This window comes from Sceloporus undulatus, chromosome 11 (genome assembly GCF_019175285.1).
Source record: "Sceloporus undulatus isolate JIND9_A2432 ecotype Alabama chromosome 11, SceUnd_v1.1, whole genome shotgun sequence".
Taxonomy (NCBI): Eukaryota; Metazoa; Chordata; class Lepidosauria; order Squamata; family Phrynosomatidae; genus Sceloporus; species Sceloporus undulatus.
Window position 1 is genome coordinate 4,481,667 of NC_056532.1, and position 16,777 is coordinate 4,498,443.

At 48.0% G+C, this 16,777-nt stretch overlaps 1 long non-coding RNA gene across 1 annotated transcript in view; it reads right to left on the bottom strand.

The window, feature by feature from the left end:
• The window catches only part of LOC121917053, an 89,905-nt gene extending 75,522 nt beyond the window's left edge, over positions 1-14,383 (bottom strand). The window contains exon 1 of the long non-coding RNA XR_006100945.1: positions 14,340-14,383. This is a non-coding gene — a long non-coding RNA (uncharacterized LOC121917053). The remainder of the gene's footprint in view (positions 1-14,339) is intronic.
• Between the last annotated feature and the right edge of the window lie 2,394 nt (positions 14,384-16,777).

The following is a 16,777-nucleotide window of genomic DNA, read 5'->3' on the forward strand; positions in this document are numbered from 1 at the left end:
AATTGGCTGTGCAGGTCAGGGCCGATGGGAGTTGCAGTCCATTCATATTTGGAAAGGCTTTGGGATGGAGAGATGACCGATAGACAGGTCCAGCCTACCTCTCTGCTTTGCCAGTAGATGAAAAGCAGACGTGGGAGCTTAGAAATTGTTTCCAAGCTCAGCTTTCAACACAGACAGATGCGCTTGACCTGGAAGGTCTTCCTCTGATTTCTGGCTCTCCTCCCCTCCCACACACATGCTGCAGACTTGGCGCACCAAAGTATAAGCCACCGTCCATGTTGCAATGGGTGGGTGGGAGGTGGAGGCCGGAGAGAGAGCCGGCCGTGTTTTGTTCAATGCCAACAAGCCTGTTCTGACAGTCCAGGCAAACGCTGCCCACGTCTTGCAAAGACATCTCGCGCAATTCACCGGCCTATTTGCACGTATTGATTGTGGAAGTGTCCAGAGGATGAGCGCACTGATCTGGAACCCTGATAAGTGGAGCTGCCAGCGCAAGAGAAGGAGGAGGAGGAGGGAAGGCTGGATGGGGAGACATGAGAGAGAAGGGGTGCTTCTGCTAGGTTTTGGCACAAACTCTAAAGAGGTGTCAGTGGAGTGAAATAGTTCAATACATCCAGGCAGGCGGTGAGTGCGAATCACCCTCCATTTTACCTGGCAACGAGGCAAGAAAGTCATGGATGAATGGCACCTAGGCAGGTCGATCTGGAAATACTTCGGCAAGAATGCTGCACTCCCAAATAGATAAGATAGGTAGATAGATATCAATAGATAGAAAGAAGGAAGGAAGGAAGGAGAGAAAGCCCTGGATAATTCCTAGACAGACAGATATTGATAGAGAAAATGATGGAGAGAAAGCCCTCGATCGCTCCCTTGGCATTACAAGCACTGCGTGCCCTGTCTATATATTTCAAGAAGACGGTTACTTTTAGGAGCTCAGTGACCGGCTCTCTTCAATAAAAGATCCCCTGCCAACCCTGCAACATGCTTTATGTGACTGAATGCAGATGTACAAGATGCTCTCTGCTGCACCAAATGCAGGGGAAACAACCACACAAAACTAGACACACACACACACACTCCAGGAATCCCAAGTCTGAAATCCTATTAGGAAGCTGGAACAGTCGGTGGCCAAATATTTATACCTTTGTGGCTGGGTCTGATTTTGGAGCTGAAGTGCATCTCATAGAATCATGGAACAGGAAGGGAACCCAAAGGCCATCTAGCCATGATCAATGTGAATACAAAACAATGGCGAGGGTCGTAAGCCTATCTTACAACATCACAACTGGCCAATTGGATGAAAACCAATAGATTCCATGTGTGTGTGTGTGTGTGTGTGTGTGTGTGTGTGTGTGTATATGTGTGTGTATGTGTAAGTGTGTATATGTCTATATATTCTGCGCACACAAAACAACCATGTTCCAGTTTTGCACAGACTGCATCTCAAACTGCAAAGAATCGCGTCAGTCCAGGGTTCCTCAACGCTCAAGCAAAACGCTATTTTCAATCAATCGATTTGCTATTCCAAATCAACAAGACTTTTTATTGATCATCCCTGGGACCAATGATTATGCCGGATTTTTAAAAAACAAAATCTCTCTCTCTATATATATATATATTTCTTGTCCCTCTTCCCTTCCAAACCCCTCTGACACCCTTTTGGTAATCCAAATTAGCCCAATTGGCCTTGAAGGGTTTAAACTCCAAGGGGCCCGAAGAAAGATTAATAGCGTTTTGCTCCTGCCAATGATTCGGCGGTAATTGCTTTTAATAATCCCCAATTATTTTCACTTATAGCGGGTGATTAATGAAGGAGGGAGAGCATTTGGAAAGTATTTATTTATTCCATAATCAGAATAACTGGAAGGACTGGAGGAGCACATTTAAGAGGTTAGCCCTGAAGTGCCTCCCCAAAAACCAGAGAGTAGGAGAGCTGAACAAATCCACTTTCATAGAAGCAAGGTTTCCCGAAACTCCAGAAACAAGTTCTTCGCCCATTTTTTGTGTCGGGTTGCATTTGTTTTCTTTTCCGTTGCGTCCCCGCGATCGGTGAGCTTTGGATGGCTGGACTCCTCTCACAGAAGTTCCCCAATGGAAGAAGCTGGATCTTTTTACCTGATGTGGAACATCTGCAAAAAGTTCGAGACTGCAGAAAAAGTGTTGTGCTTGCATTCTGGTTGGACATGTGCACTGAACACACAGATGAACATTGCATATTGCACGTTGCACATACATATATGCATGGTGCATTAACACATGGAGGTTCGCATGTGCACTTAGTCGCACCCTGGTTGCACAGATTCACAACCATTAGTCTCACAATACGCTACCTCCGATCTCCACGAGTATAAAGTTGCGTTCTGCCTCTGCCAAGATTTCTTACGGTGGCCAAGCCATTTCAAAAAGGATCGAGAGTAAAAGAGTTGTGGAATTTCTGTGACACTTATTAAACTCTGCAAGACAACAGCGGCAACGCATTGCTTGTTAGTTAAGGCAAGAGATTTCAATGGCGCAGGTAGAGACCGCTGGAAAGAAAAACCTCTCAGCGACAGTGTCAAAACTTGCTAATGATGTTCACCTCCAAGAAGGCAGACAATGACAAGGTTGGGGTTTTTTTTTGGGGGGGGAGGAAGAAACTAATCTTTAGGAACATGTGCTCAGAATGATAAACACCCAGAAAGCGTTAATCCATTTGCGCCTGTCTCTGCAATTGAATACTCTGCATACACACAACTGTAAATATTATTGCATCTGTCAGGTTTAATGTATTAATTCAGCAGGAGAAAGAAACACCCTTTTTTTCCTGGAGAAACGTTGAAGAGAAAGTGTCAGAAAGACACAGCAACCACAAAAACAACAAACCCTTCATTCCTCCCAGTCTGGAGTGACTATGATGCTCCATGCGCAATTGCTGGGAAATTACTAAAACGACTGAGCCTGGATGGTTGAAGTCAGTCCTTTCAGCGTTGGATTGACTTTGCCCACCAAAGCGGCCTAAATCAGAAAGTAGGCAGCCTTCCAGTTGCTGCGGGACTGCAACGCCCATCATCCTATGCAATCACCTCCGCTGGCAAGGGCTGCTGGGACTTGGAGTCTAATGACATCTGGAAGAGGAGGAAGGAGGTGAAGATGATGAAGAAGATGATCATGAAGGAAGATGAGGAGTTAAAGAAAGAAGGAAGGAGAAAGAGAAGGGAAGAGGGAAGAAGGGAGAAGGAGTGGGAGGTGAATGTTATGAAGAAAATAATGAAGATGATGATGAAGAAGAAGGAGACGATGGCCGAAGAAGAGGAGATGAAGAAGATGATGGAGATGATTATGATGAAGGAGGAGGACGAGGGAAGAGAAGGAGGAAAGGATGGTGAAGCTTATGAAGATGATCATGAAGAAGAGGAGGAGGTAAAATGATGATGAAGAAGAAGATGAAGATGATTATGAAGAAAGAGGAGGAGGAGGAGGGGGAAGAAGAGGAGGGGAGCAAGATGGAGCCTCCTTTCCCTGGGTTATATCAAAGTACAGTGGACCTCATTCCTGAGCCTCTCCTCCATCATCCCCAAACCATTTTGTTAGAAGGTTTGGGGATGATGGGCCGGCTCAGCTAATCACTGTCTGTTTCTATCCAGCACTTGCTGGGCCTGAATCCGGCCTCCGACTGGAGGAAAGGCTCTTCTGTCTTTGATGAGCTCCAAGGCCACAGCTTTCCTCCTTCCCACGTTGTTCCCTCATCATTTATTACTTGACTCTCAGTGGGCGCCTGGGCAACTTTGCAAGAGAGATCCTTTTGAAGTCTCTCCGCAGGGGACCTTCCCTCACAGACGAACGCAATGGGTGGCTGGACTAGTTTCTGGAAGGAAGGTGGACCCTTGCGTTCGTCTGCCAGCAGACATGGGCCAGGTCCTCCTCAACTGGGAGCTCTTCCTTGAGGTAGCTACAAATCCAAAGAGCTCCCTTTGGAAATTAACTGGAGCGGCTGGATAGTTCTCTCTGATTGTGGAATTGACATGCTCAGTTCTATGGAAGCAGAGTTGTGCATGCCATCTTTTGCTGTCTAGGCTGAAGGCAGAAAGCAGCGTCAGGATGATGGGTTCCCTGGTGTGATGCCTTGCTCACCATCCATGGAGGTGCCGCCATGTGTTGACATAATGGATAACACCAACTCTAATGATGCCACTGCATAGTCTTAGTGCATCATGACCCAAGTCCACTTTAGCATCCAGGAGCTGCATCAAGCCAAGGAGGTCTGCCTATCTGCTGATGGGGAGGAGGACATTTCCAGGAGATATTACTTAGTTATCCAGAAGTGACTATGTAGTCGATGTAGAATATCACTGGGTCCCTCCAGAACAGCAATGAAATCTCCTTGTCCCCTCCAACGTGATTTAATGGAGTGGCAGCTGAGCTAATGGACCATAAACTTTAGAAGCCTCAGCGGATGTTCCCTGTGGAGCAAGACAATCAAAACCTAGCGTCCAGTTTATCCAGGATAAAACCTGACCTCCCCTTGTGAACCGGAGTGGAACTCCATGTCTGATGGGTAGCAGTTGTCTAACATCCTTGCCATTACCCTTTTCTGCTTGGAAAGGGACCCAAGCCGGGGGGGGGGGGGGATATGCCATCTCTGCATCCCCTGATTCCAAAAGGACTGATAAGGATGGATGGAGACAGCTGGCTCAGCAGATTGGCAATGGGGCCCATTGACGTCCACCCTGAGGCCACCGATCGGAGCCTGGCCTTGCCTGGGCGATGATGGGAAATCATTACTTGGTGACAGCTTGGTGATGGCCCATCACGGCTCCCGAGACACTTCCTTAAGGACAGGTGTCCAACGCTCGGATGGATGCCGCTGCGCTTTGCTTTTTATTGATCTTCCCTCATTGGCACTCTCTGTAGAGAAACACGGGGCGGAATGATAAGCAGCCCTCTCTCCCTTGGCCGGCCGTCTGACCTGGAAACGTACGAACCTGTCGCTGGCGGAAATCAAGCCACGGTCCATCAAGGAAAATCCATCTCCTCTGAAAAGAAGGAAGGCTTCCAGCTTCTCCTAGTTCTCTTTGGAGAAGGGTGAGACCCCCACAGCTGGAGAAAAGAATGTTGGCCCCCGTTGGTCAGTGTCACCTGAAGGAGGTCCTTTGGATGCATTGTTGGACGGTGAGACAACCCAGAGGTCAATCCCGCAATGGGTCTGCTCTAGTTGGGACCGAAAATGGCGTCGAGACGGATGGCTCCATGAGACACGGTGGGTGCAGCTTTAGCTCTCTCTCTCTCTTCCCTGCCCAACTTGCCAGCTTGCCTTTAAAAATTAAAACCTCAAGACCAACCTGGCCCTGTGAGACCTCCAATGGCCACGGGCTCCTCTTTGCATTCAGAAGCGCTTCTGTTTTGGCTCCTTTCGTCTGCCTTTTGCTTAATGAACCAGAGAGCTCACCCAGGACATTAATATCACATAAAGGCAAGGAAGGAGGAGAGGAGACATGCGTCCTTGCGTCAGAAGCATGGGCCTAGAAAGAGAGAGCCGGTCGAAGCGCAGGGGATGGAGAGGGAAATGGGATGGTTTCTGGGAAGCTAGGAAGGATCTGGAAGGACATCAAAAGAAAAATACCCTAAAGTGTATCATCTTTCAACTTCAACCTCCTCCTCTGCTATTGCCATTCTCTAAGGCTTTGTCCTCCAGAGGTGATGGGTGACAACATCTATCACTCCTGGTAAGCATGAGGATGGTGGTGGTTGTAGCTTTGTTGTAGACCAGCAAAGGTCTCCAAAATTAACTAAGTTAAAGTACTGTGTCAGAAGCAGTTGGGGGCTCCCATGTCAGTAGGAGCTGTGAATTCACTCTGCGTTCAATGCTAGCCAAACCCTGGAAGGGTGTCATTGCCCATTGACATGGGACCACCTCCCAGCAGCCATTGAATGTTGGCGCTTGGGAAAGTTGTGTGTTTGCATCTCAGAATCCCCAGCCAACGTAGGATTTGGGGAGATGCAGTCCAAAACTGTGGCTTTTCCAGGCTCTAGTCCAATTCTTACATAAGGACTCGGTCTAGTTTCCATCCAATTAGCCACATTTCTGCCCCTTTATGGGAAAACAGGCTTTGGTCTAAGGCTCAGCTCAGCCCTAACTGGGAGAAGCAGAGCCTCGGACTGGGCCAGCAACAGAGACAGACAAATATTCCTCAGTTTGGGCCTGAGGCCAGGAGCTTGATAAGAGCCAAATGTTGGGAGCCAAAAGGGGACGGAGGGAGCCATAAGCCAGAAGGAAAGAACAGGTCAAGGCAAAAAGACGTACTTTGGTCACATCATGAGAAGGGAAGACTCACTGGAAGAAACAATGACAGGAAACATGAAGTAGAAAGAGAGGAAGGCCGCCTGTTAGATGGATGGACTCTATGAAAGAGGACACAGGTATGACTTTGCAGGACCTAAGCAGAGCAATGGAGGAAAGGGGGTCTTGGAGATGTCTCATCCAGAGGGTCGCCATGGGTCAAGATCAACTCCAGGGCATTTAACAACAACCGCCTAAGGGCTGAACCTATTTTGCAGTTGAGTTCAAGGCACTATCCAAAGTACTGAAAGATTTCCCTCCTGTACAGGCTCAGCACTATGAGGAATCCCTTAAACCCTGGAGTGTGGCCCACTGCCCCAGAGCTTGAAGCCATTTGGCTGCATTTCGACAAGGGGAGAAGCCCCTCCATTGCTCCCTTGGCCAAGCAGCCATCCTTGGGGACCTGACTTTTCTGTGAATTCGAAATGTGTCACAAACAACGCTCCCTTCCCCTCTTGCCAAGGTGCTTTTTCTGCCTCTGTGCCCATCTGTCTTCTTTATCGCCCGCTGCATGCTGGGTCATGCAACCGCCGGAGCAGGGTAAAGATAATATACACCCCGTTGCAATGACAAGATCACCCAAAAGAGACACGGAGCGATAACGTTGCCGAGAGGAAGGCTGAAGGAAGAAGGTACAGGGATGAGGCGGAAGAGGAGAGACATCCTTATCTTTGCTTTTTGCTCGTTCAAATTCACAGGAGGGCAAAGGGACGCGTCTCTTCACCTCCAAAGTCTGTCTGGATCCATTTCTCCTTGTTGAATAGTACATACACACAGAAAGGAGGAGAGAAATAAGGGAGAGGCAGAGGGATCCGCAGTCAGAAGAACGACAAATCTGCTCTGGGTTTAAGCCCAAACTTTAAAGAAACTATATCCAAAGCCAGGACCCTATTCTCCAAATAGGCCCAGCACCTGTTTAAAGGAGCTGTCTTGGGGTGGGGAGACTCCATTATAGTTCGGACTATAACCTAGGATGGATTTGCTGCACCATGGTTTCCCACCCTATACATTTCCTAAGACAGCCCAGCCTTCCCCTATTTGTAGCCTGAATACGGGAGGGATCCCAAACGCTGGGAGGACGACATCATGTACCATTGTGAAGAAAGCAAAGCGGTGATGGACTGTCTTTATAAAGCCATCCGAAGAGGGAGTTGGGCTGTGTTTGCGAAGGACTTTGTGTGCGCCGAATGCTTGTGCCTCTGTGCCCGCATCCCCAATTATAGTCAGATTGCCAGAAACAGAAGAAAGCTCTCCTTCCAAGACGGCTGGCAGTTATCTGCAAAGTCACAGCTGGCTTTCTGCTTGCCGCCTGGTGCCAAAAACAATATATTTCAAAAATACAGCGCAAAGCCTTGATTTAGTGTCTGTAAATCGGGGGTAGAGGAGGGAGATCTGGCGGATGAACACAACAGGCCCTGCTTTGTGTTCGCCGGGTTGGTTTGCCTGAATTTAAAGGTCCAGCCATGTTCCTCGGTCGCCCCTCACAATCAGAACTGCCCTCCGTCTGGGATCGCCAACTGCTCCATGCCAGAGGAGTGGCAAATCCTCTCTAGGTTTGATTTGAGCCTCTACAGCTTTCCAAATGGGGGAGCTGGCAACAAGATCTCCCCAAGGTATTGAACATTGGGCACAAATGAGATCTCTCTCTCTCTCTGGGGTTCCTGAGATTTGGCACCCCATTAGGCTTTAGGGCGAGTGATGCAGAACTATGTCTCTGACCCATGGCTACGTTCCTTCCTCTCTTTGGCTGTACCTCAACTTCTTTGCCTTCCTCCCCACTTCAGCCCCTTGTGATTGGTGGGATGATCTGAAGACCATCCTTGTGGCTTTGACTTCACAATAGACAACTCCTACCAAAGATGCCTATATACACCCAGACCACAGCTAAGCACACATTTGCCTTCTTCCAGAAGGCATCGCATGTGTTGGACTGAGCAGAGAGCTTGCTGAGATGTTGGTAAGCATTGCTTTCTCCTTTCCCCCCAATTCTTCCAAGGTTTAAGTGCCACTGAACATCTCATCCCTTCTGCTATATTCTGCTGAATGTCTGGCACCATTCGTATGTTCTGGTCTATGGTTTGTCCACATGATGGGAATTGTGGCCCAACACAATGTGCCACCATACCCCTGAACCTTACCTGAATTCAGAAACTAAGCAGGGTTACATCTGCTTAAAACTTCTATTACTCCAATAGCCGTCACAATGAAATTGGACAAGCCTCAAGTACGTCACTCTGAGCATAAAAGATGGATGAATAAAAAATGAATGATGGATACACACACATGTGAAAGATCAGTAACATGCCCAGTTTGGCAACTGCTGATGCCACACAATGGAGTGAAATAAAATACAAGCCCACTGCAAAAGATCTCCCTTTTGCAAGATCCATCCAAGCTGCTCAACGGCACGGCAATCAATATTCAGCCAGAGCAAATGCAAAGCAACCCACAACGGGGCGTAATAATAATAACAATAATCATGATTCCATCAGTTCACAGACAATGATGGGCTATAAATTGGAGGCAACGACCAAGGAAAGGGTATCTCTGGTATGTGTGGAGCTCCATGCTGGGGATGAATAGGGAAAGCAGTCGAAAACAAGATTGCAAGCAGATCCATGCCCCATTATATAAATCCTAGCCCTGGCCCCATTTGGGGACACTGTGTGCCAGCTGTGGTCATTCTGTCTCCAAAAGGATGTCAGAGAGTTGGGCAACGTACAGAAAAGGGCAGCTGAGAGATGGGCAAGACGACGCAGGGATCCCTTTATGAAAAGGACAGAGTGTTTCTAGCTTTTCAACGTAGGAGAGCGAGGGCAGCAGTGACACAGAAAGAGAGACAACTATGGGAGGAGGAGGAGGCACAAACAGGCCTTCCAAAAGTTGCTCGATTCCTATCATCCTTGACTAATGGCACCTCAGGCCTCCTGTGTTTGTGGTGGCAGTGAATCCATGCCAGATCCATGCTAAAAAGCTTCAGCAGCACCTTGCAAAGCCAACCCTGACCAACCATAGTTTGGTGGCCAAGGTTTGGGGAAGGCAGTTACAATTGTGGGAATAATGCTACAACCGTGACCATGTTGGGCCTGGGAATATGAGCCCAGTATGGATGCGCTGCTCTATGCGATGGGTGACTGCCAAGCTCCTCTCTTCATAGCGGCTTTCCAAACTCTTTGGAAAGGGCCATAACCCCTTGGAAGGGAAAGAAACGGGTGCAAAGCACTCTCCGAAATGTGTAGGCTGACCTCCCCACCCTCTTCTCAGCTTTCTGAAAGATGTGTCTCATCCGCTCTTTGGCCTGGAGGTGCAAAGTAGATTCACAGAGTCCTTGTCCTCCATAAGGAAGGGAGCCTCAGTGTGTCTTAACACACTGCAACACTTTTGGGCATGAAAAAAAAAATTACTTTTTGAGACTTGTTTGCAAACATTTATTTGCACACACACACAAACACAAACACACCCAGTGTCTTGAATCCCATCCAATGAGATTAGCAGGAGATGTGGTTTCACTCACTAGGATCCTGTTGGTTACTCCTAGCTTGAGCAAACCCATCTCATTAAGTGTTGACTCAACTTGTTAGTAAATCCACAGCAGCAGCTCTAACAAAGGAGATGGCGATGGGATATAAGATGGACCGGACGATGCTAACTTTAGTACTCGGTTGTGTATCTTGACACTTTAGTTTTTTGAAGGCTGCCCTTGCCATTATTAATCTTCTTCTTATTTCTTGGCTCATCTCAACTCATGGCAACCCTGTGGATGAGACCCCTCCAAGACCCCCATATGCTCAGCCATTCTGCTCAGGTCTTGCATTTTGGAGGTATTGAAGGAGCTGACCTTATCCCCAGAATAGCTCTTAGACGATGCCTCTAAAGTTTAGACTAAAAGCAGGAGCGGATTCACCTCTTAGAAGGAGGCACTAAATCCCCCTCTGGAAGGTGATGCTTATGGCTGTATATTGCCATATCCAGAAACAAGCCAGGGAAAGGCTACAAGGGAAGCCCATCCTATGTTTCCTTGGCAGCTGAAACCGACACCAGCGATTCTGTGGGGTAGCGGAAGCCCAGAGCGCTGGCGATCCCTTGCAGAGATAAAATGAGCCCAGGATGGAAAATGTCCATTACCACGCAGAAAGGGACCGGACGGAGGGCACGGCGCTTCACGGCCCTTTAAATGCCTCCTTTTAAAATCTTCCCTATGGGTGAATGGTTCTTTAAGATAAGGAGCCATGCTTCATCCTGGATTATTATGTGCGACTGTTCTGAAAAATATATACTGGATGTCTAATGGTGGACCAGGCCTATGGAGGCAGAGAGGATAGAAGCAGCCCTTGCATGTCTGAAAGGGAAGGGAGGGAGGAAGGAAGGAAGGAAGGAAAGAGGAGTATTTTTAGCCCAGAGAAGTGTGACTAAGAGGCAATGAGACAGCCATCTTCAAATACCAGAAGGGTTGTCATGTTATCAACAAAGAAAATGGGGGCAGAGTTTGGAAACATTCCCCTTGTTGGGTGGGAGGGAACTACAACTTCCAAAATCTCTTAGCCAGCATGGCCCAATGGTGGTCATCCTTCTTCCACCTGGAGACCAGGGACAGGGGCAATCCTCTCCACCGGTCACCCCTCCAGGCCACCATCTCTGCACAGCAAGCCCACACTCTGTCATTTCCCCATGTATCCCTTCTCTAAATGGTGAAGACCTCCATTTTCTGGCCGTAGGCCCCTCCTGGGTCTCTGTGTGAACCTCTTTCTGGGTTCTATGGGGCCATATATACTGTATATTTCAAACATAATCTCAATGTAAACCCAAGGGGAAAATAGCACCCTGCAACACAACTGGCTATAGATAAACTGAAACTTCATCTATCATCTCAAAAGCTCTATGAGGTGCAGGACTTGGTTTCAGAAATACGTCAGTAGTATTGCAACCTTGGATGCAAACCTTAAAGCCTGAAATGACGGATGCAAATCCATACTGAGAATAATAGGAAGTTGATCCCTTTTGTCCCCTCCTGAAATATACACTCCAAAACCCTGCTGCCTTGTTCTAAGCGGAAAGGGACACCTTCTTATCCTTGGCACTCGTAGCTCCTCTTAACGGTGGACCAGGGGCATGGAAGCGTTCGCTTGCATTAGTTACCTTGCTGAATGTATTTTTTTTGCATTCACTTTGCAGTTTGAGAAAAGATAGGAAGGCTGGGAATGGACCAGGCAAGTGATTTCTCTCTCTCTGTGTTTCTAACTTGTTTGCACAGACTTCCTCAAAGGGGGGTGGACATGTCAACTTTGGAAGCGTTTAAATGGAGGTTGGGTGGGTTTCTTTCAGGAGCGCTTGAGCATGGCAGGGGGCTGGATTAGATGGCCCTTGTGGCCCCTTACAGCTGGTCACAGTTGTGTATTTTGATTTTCTTTGCTTGCTTCTGCACCACCTAAAACCTTGGGAGCCCATTTCCCACTGCCCTTGCCTTGGAATCCCCAAATGAGGTGGTCTTACATGACCGTAAGGTCTCTCCATAAACCACACTCCCCCTTCTCTGGGCCAAATCCTGGTCTCCGTTCTTAAACTGTGTGGTTTCTTTGCAGGGGAAGAGCGCCACGGTGCCGGTGCCCTTCTGCCAGAGACAGAGGCAGGATGCCTTCTATTGCCCACCGGGGTACAAGTCCGAGTATACTCTCTTCCACACCACCCGGGTGATCAAGTACATCTTTTTGGACGGGAGTCAGAACATTGTTCCATCCTCACCCAGCTCTCCCAGCTTCGAGCCTCAGGTTGGCTACCTGGAGTCCTCCAAGGGCTATTACTATCCTCTGGTCATCCCTGACCCCAGCTTGGCCAGTTCTTACTGGGCCCCAGACCTGGAGCGCCTCCCCATCTTTGTCGCTCTGTCCAAGGGCCAGCAGAAGGCAAGCCAAAGCGCCTGGAGACGTCCTCTCTTCTCCCGGGACCGGCTGCCTGTCTTCCGGCAGCTGTGCGGAGAAGCCGGCCCTGTGCCATCAGCAGCGTCCCAAAGAAACGCGGCGGCTGCCAAGGCTGCCAAGGAGGAGCTGGAGAAACCTGAGGATGCCGAGATGCTGGGAGAAAATGGAGAGAGGGGCTGTGGAGGAGAAGGACCAGGACATGCCCAAGGTGACCTCCAGGGAAAGGGGAGCTAAGCCCTAAAAGCGGGGGCAATTCCTAATTCACAATAAAATCAGTGGTGCCAAAAGTCTTTCATGGTCTGGTCCCTCTGGTGTTTGAAAATGGCCACGCTCGGGTCGAAAGTAAACCATAGACTCCATAGAGCTGGAAGGGACCACAAGTCCAACCCTTGCCATGAAGGTACACCTTCAAAATACTCTCAAGAGATAGTAATCCAACTTGTGTTGAAAGACCTCCTAAGAAAGAGACTCCACCACCCTTTGAGGAAGTCCATTCCAGTGTCAAACAGATCTTACTCTCTGGAAGTTCTTCCTAAAGTTTTTGTGGCATCTTCTTTCTTTCAATTTGAATGCTTTAGTTCATGTTGTAATCTTCAAGGCAACCGAAAGCATCCTTGCTCCACCTTCAAGAGGTGCAATGAAACCTTGTGAAGCATCGGCAAATGTGCTCCAATAACCATTGGACACTGCTGAAGTGCACTGGGCTCTTCTAATGCACTTTGGGCTCTTGTGATGTGCATTGGGCATGTCTGATGCTCATGGGTTGCTGCTCTTGTGCTCCACCTCTCCCTGGCTGGCATCTGGATTTACATTTGGGAGCACACTGATTCAGATTGACATCCAGTGAGCATTGGGCCATGTCAATCCCCCATTGTGCAATGGCTGGCCATAACTAGTAATATCACAGCACCTCTTGGATACTGCAAAACTGCTGTTTTCTATTTCCTTCACATGTAGCTGCTCTTATGGCGATCTAAGCCAACCAGCATTTCAACTGTATATCGCTTTAATACCACCTTGAACTGAACCAAATAAATAAGCAAATGGAGTCCCAAACACAGAGACACATCGCTCTGAACTGGCATGGCCTATCTGCATCCCCTTACGACGCATGAGCAAGAGCCAGCTCCGCGCCACTGTTTGTGAAAACAACCAAGCCCCCCAGAAACCTTGGCATGTTACGCATTAACTAATTAACTCCACTTGCTGTCTCCATATTTATCTGTGGCCCCCAAAGACCTGCGTGAAGTGCCTCGATATATACAGCATCAGGAGCGCCAGCGCCAAGCATTGCAAGACGCAGGTTGGGTGAACGCCAACTGCAGGTTCTGGAGGAGAGCAAGCGAAGGAAGGAGAGAAAAGAAAGAGGGAGGGAGAGGCAGGCAGAAAGATGAAAAGCAATTACTGCGGTTCTTCCTCTCTCTCTCTCTTTTTTAAACATTTCCTTTTGCTGACAATATTATGCTTTGGTGCAAACAAGGATAATGGAGCCCTCCAAGTGGACTTCGTGACCTTTCTTAATGGAATCCATTTAAATGCTTTGAGAATTTACATGAAAATATAACTCTGGAGAGAACCGAGCTGCCTTCTGTTCAGTCACCCACCCGCAACCACCTCATTTCCAGTCCATATTTGAAGGGCCAGCGAATGCCCAAAGCCACCCAGTCCCCCTCCTCAAAACGCCTTTCCTACAAGGTTCATGGTGGGGGGTGGGATCTCTCTGTTTCTAAACATGTCCCCATTTCCCCCACATTTGCTAATGGAACATCACCATTATAATCATGATCATCATTTGAAATTGAAACCCATGGAAATCTATAGACACCTAGACAATTTGGACAGGAAAGAAGGAGCCCTGAAAGTCAACCAAGTTTGGCTCCCAGTCCTGAAAAACACCATCGTCAAGCAAATGCAAGGGGAAACCAGCCAGGGTCAGCGGAGGATGGATCACTAACAGCATAGACCTCCTGAGGCCTTGCGTTCAACAACAGAACAACACAGAGATTGACATGGAAATCGCTTCCTCTCAACCAAGGGTCACACAGTATGTATATGTATATGTATATGTATATGTATATGTATATGTATATGTATATGTATGGACATACCCCACTCTCTTCCATGCCAGCATTCTCTGAAGATGCCAGCCACAGATGCTGGCGAAACGTCAGCAATAAACTCTTCTAAAACTCGGCCACATAGCCTGAAAAAAACACAAATTATTATTATTATTATTATTATTATTATTATTATTATTTCCTGAAGTCCCCACATGGCTGCTTGAATGTCCCTCCAAAACCACCTGAACTGAGAAGAGCCAAATCTTGGCCAAAGGCAGGCTTGGGGCTAACATCGACTTACATTTTTGGTATGGTTTTTAACATCTTTGCCTAATGGAGAAGCCTGATCGAAAGCTTGCTTTGTGCATTTTGTGCATTTTGCTTGGTCCTATAAAGGTATCCCTGTTTTGTGGTTTGGGATGTTCAGGTTCAAAGCAACAGGGATAGCTTTATGGGGACAACAAAATGCACAAAATGCATGTTGCACACAACAGCAAGCCATGATGTAGGGCTGTATAGCCAAGGAGAGCCAAGACGGATCAGGCTTAAGGTAGATCTAGTCCACCACTATCTGCAATGTCTGCAATTTATCATTCCTCTCTCTTTCTATCTCTTTTCCCCCCTTCCTTTCTTCCTATCATCTCTTTCTTTTGCCTGAATCCTTCCGCCCAGAGTAGCCCTTGAAACCAAAGAGGTGGAAAACATTCTTCACTCAAAACCATCCTTGTCCCTTTCTTTGGTTCCAGAGGTGGCCATAATCATGTTGAAACAAGAGCATTAATGCACTCCTCTCCAACATCCCCACAAGTCCAACAGAGAGAGAATTATTTCTGGATTAAGGTCTCCGCAGACAACTTGCCTGTTTCCTTCCCCTCGGCCGCTCTTTGAAGGCTGTTGACTTAAGCTATGTAAACCTTAACAACCACAACCAAGGTGTGCACAGACAACAGAAGACATGTTTGCCTTTTTGGAGGGGGGCAATGTATCTTGTTAGACTTCGGTAATTAGCACAGTCTTCACAAGCAAAGCCTTCAGCTCATAATCTAGGATCCGGTATGAATGGCTGGATGCAAAGGGAAACACAGCACAGGTTGTTGGTCAGATCGGGGCCAGATGGTGATCCACTCAAGAGCCATCCAGTCCAACCTCATTTGGCCATGCAAGAATACACCGTCAAAGCCTTTCTTTCCGTACCAGGATAGGAGTCATAGTTTGAATGTCGGACCCCAGAAAACCAGGAGTTGAATCCTTGCTCGGCTAGGAGACCCCACTGGTTGACCCTGGGCCTAGACAGAGATGAACACATAAAGACAACAGCACTGGAACCAACCAGAGTTGTCCCTCTTGGGTGGCTTAGGCCATCAGTCAGGAGCTCACAGCCCTGAACAGACCCTTCGGCTACATAGAAAACACTTCCCTCATTCAGTTCCTTTGGGAGGCAGCAGGCCTCATCGCTCTTAAATGTTCCAAGCAGCGACAAATCAGGGCTTGGTCACGGTAAATCATTCTGAGATCTGCTCCGTGAAGCCCTTGTTTGCTGTGGCAGTCCCAAGGGAGGAGGGGAAAGCGGAGACCAAAGCCCATCCCAGCTCATCTGAGTCCGAGGGAATGAGACATGTTGCATTCCTCCCGTGAGATCTCCTTGTTAATATCCCTTGATCTGCATCATCATCATCATCATTATCATCATCATCATCCTCCTCCAGAATTGTGTTGGAGGACCTAACGTCTTCATAAGTGAACTTATATGCAGGGATTAGAACCAGGCAGTTCCGTAATATCTGCATCCAGGAAAAAGGCTGCTATGTTAGAAGCCTAGAAGCCAAGAACTGGAAGAGATCCCAAGGGCCATCCGACCACCGTCTGACCTGAAGGAAGACATAATCTGACATCCACACACTGTTTTACAACTTCTAAAGAAGGAGAGCCCACTGCACAGCTATGGCCACCAGGACAGTCTTCCTAATGTTGAGCTGGAATCTCTTTTCCTGTCTTTTGCATCCATTGCTCCATTGGGTCCTATTCTCTGGAGCAGCAGAAAACAAGCTCGCTCCATCGTCAATGTGGCATCCCTTCAGTAAACAGGGCTCTCATGTCACCCCTTAACCTTTCCTTCTCCAGGCTAAACATCCCCAGCTTCCTAAGCTGGTCCTCAGACTATAACCTGGGGTTGGCTGGGCCAGGAATAGAGACCAAGCAACAGAGGAGTTGCTTCCAGCCCTTGCCTTGGCAAACTCAGCTCTTGAAGGGCCCCATCAGAGCATGGTTGTTGCTGCTTGCCCTGGCTGAGCATCTTTCCTCTGTCTTTGGCCGCCTCCTTTTGGCCCTCCTTCTTGGCTGTGGATCCTATTCCTCCTCAGTATGTGCCTTTAAATAAATAAAAGCCCAGTACAATGAAAACAGCCCAGCACCCCTTCATTTCTCAAATGCCTTTGGAATAAAATTGGAGGGTAATGTGAAGGCAGTCATTTTAGTATCCATAGGGA